General features: G+C 41.3%; 1 pseudogene; it reads left to right on the top strand.

The window, feature by feature from the left end:
- The first annotated feature begins 462 nt into the window (after positions 1 to 462).
- Positions 463 to 826, top strand: LOC140524710 (large ribosomal subunit protein eL34-like; annotated as a pseudogene).
- Positions 827 to 2,579: the final 1,753 nt, after the last annotated feature.

Here is a 2,579-nt window from a genome sequence, read left to right as displayed (position 1 = left end):
AGTCTGAAAGTGGATATTTCATATCAGGTAGACAGGTCAGTGAGGCTTCTATTCTGTTGAATTCAACTAGTATTTCTTGTGGGCTTATTTTGGGCAGGATATTATATTGAGTTCTAGGAAAACAAATATGAATAGGGATCTAGCCCCTGCCCTCTGGGAGTGAGGGAATGGAAGCAGAAGAAAAAAAGATCATAAATGCAATACAAGAGCATATGCTCAGTGCAATGAAATCCAGAAAAGGTACTAGGAGAAATCTGAGGAAGCGGTGGCCGTTTTCATCGGTGAACAATCAAAGTAGGCTTCATGAAGAACTGAGACCTTGAACAAAGGATTTCATTTCTGTAAATCTAGTTGGGATGAGGGTGGAAGGGACGTCTATTCCCAGTATGGGAAATGCCATGAGAAAAAGGAAGGAGCTTCTGTTTTTCCCTCTTGTGCTGACAGACCTGAGAGAAATGAAAAATGGCTCAACATTTGACATATCGCCATGGATTGTCGTACAATAAATACCACTTCCAACAAAACTCAGCCATCACGAACCCCAGATCATAGAATTGTTTGCCTTTATGCCAAGAAAGTTGGAAAAACACCAATATCAGTGAAGGTATGTGGTATGTGCCCAGGAAGACTTTGAGGTGTTCATGCCTTAAGACCTGAAGTTCTTAAGAGGCTATCAAAGACAAAAAAGCATGTCAGGAGGGCTTATGGTGGCTTCGTGTGTGCTAAATGTGTCTGTGACAGGATCAAGCGTGCATTCCTGAGTGGGGAGGGAAAAATCATTGTGAAGATGTTGAAGACACAAGCACAAAGTCAAAAAAGTAAATAAAAAGGATGTGGGTTTTTTTAATTAATAAGGAAAATTAAAATATGAGGGAAGAAAGAAAAGGGAAGAAGATAGGAGAGAGCAGGGAAAAAGTGAGAGACGTGGAGTAGTCCCATTTGTCTCAGGGAAGAGAATAAGGAGAAGAATGTGAGATGAGCACAAGAAAAATAGATCAAAGACAGATGATAGAGAGCCTTGAATGCCAGGAGGAGTTTATTTTTTTTTTACCAGGTAAATGGGAATCATTGAAGATTTCTGAGTAGAATGTTGATCTCAGCCGGATATGAGGAAGGTTATTGTGGCAACAGTATGAAGGAAGGAATGGAGAGTGTGGAGGGTACAGGCAGAGAGGCTACCAGGAGGTTATTTCAATAGGTCAGATAAGAAAGTGATGTATGCATGAGGTAGGATGGTGTCAGTGAATGGAAAAGAGGGGAGGGATGGGAGAAATAGTAGAAATAGTATTATAGAGACCAAAATGATGATTGATGGAATGTTCAAAGGAAAGGGAAAGAAAGAATCAAAGGTGACTGACGTTTCAAGCCTGGGAGACTGGGAGGATGATGATGACTCTACAACAAGAAGTGGAGAAAGAGCATTGGTAAGGTTTGTTTGGATACACTGAGTTTGAGCTATCAGTGGGACATCCAATTGAACATATCCATGAATCAATGAGACATGCTGCTTGTACCTCTTCTGCAGACATAAGACGTAATGGGTGTAGAATACTACATATACTGTCAGACTTTTTTTGATATCTTGGTTAATTTTTACTAAATTGTTTCCTCCTTTTTAGTACTTTGTTATAAAGGATGAAATTCTGGAAGGGGAGGGGAAAGGAAACCATCAGGAATAGAGGTGATGTTAAAAACAAAAGATATACATTAAAAAACATTAAAAAAAGAAATCCTCACCTGACTCCTTTGTTCTCTCTCCCTCTCATCCTTCTGCCCCTTTATAATCATAGAATTTGAACTCTGGAAAAGGTTTTAAAGATCCTCTAGTTGAAGTTCTTCATTTTGTAGATAATGAAACTGAGACTCACAGAAGGGACGTGACTTATCTAAGGTCACAGGCAGCAATTTGCAGAGCTGGGATTCTAGAAAGCTTCCTTTGCTTTCAGCATTAGTGCTTCTGCCACCATGTTCTACTGCTTCTCTCTTACATCCCTGATGACTCTGTCTTTCTCCCTCCCCCATTCTCTTTTCATACCCACTTCCTTGGCGATCTCATCCTTCTCCATGACTTTAATTATCACCTCTATGCAGATGACTCCCCAATCTCTATCTCTGCCCTCAGCAGCTCCCCAGGGCTCCAGTCTCCCATTTACAACCCAGAGGTAGCCCACACCTGCACACCTGGCCACTCCTGTGACCATCAAACGCGTACTAATCCCTCGCCAATATTGATGTGTATATGTGTCAATGCCCTTGTTGAAACGGGGATGATTAGCAGCAGAAATGACATGAAAGAAGATGTATTACCATCTGCTTTACTTCTGCATCCTGAGGACCAGGGGACCTTTCCATCTGACCTGTAGCTGAAACCTACATGTGCTCTCTCCCCCATTGGAAGGGGAATTCCCTAAGCTGGAGATGATCTCATTTTTGTTTGTGTCCTCGAAGCTTAGTGCAATGCTTTACACTTTATAAATGTGTTTTCTTTGTTTGCCTGTTTCTTTGTTTCTGTCTATCCTTCCTTTCTTCCTTCCTTCCTTCCTTCCTTCCTTCCTTCCTTCCTTCCTTCCTTCCTTCCT

Source organism: Notamacropus eugenii, chromosome 1, assembly GCF_028372415.1.
Source record: "Notamacropus eugenii isolate mMacEug1 chromosome 1, mMacEug1.pri_v2, whole genome shotgun sequence".
In the NCBI taxonomy this organism is placed as follows: domain Eukaryota; kingdom Metazoa; phylum Chordata; class Mammalia; order Diprotodontia; family Macropodidae; genus Notamacropus; species Notamacropus eugenii.
The sequence above is the reverse complement of the archived record's forward strand: the minus strand, read 5'-3'. Positions and strand labels throughout refer to the sequence as shown.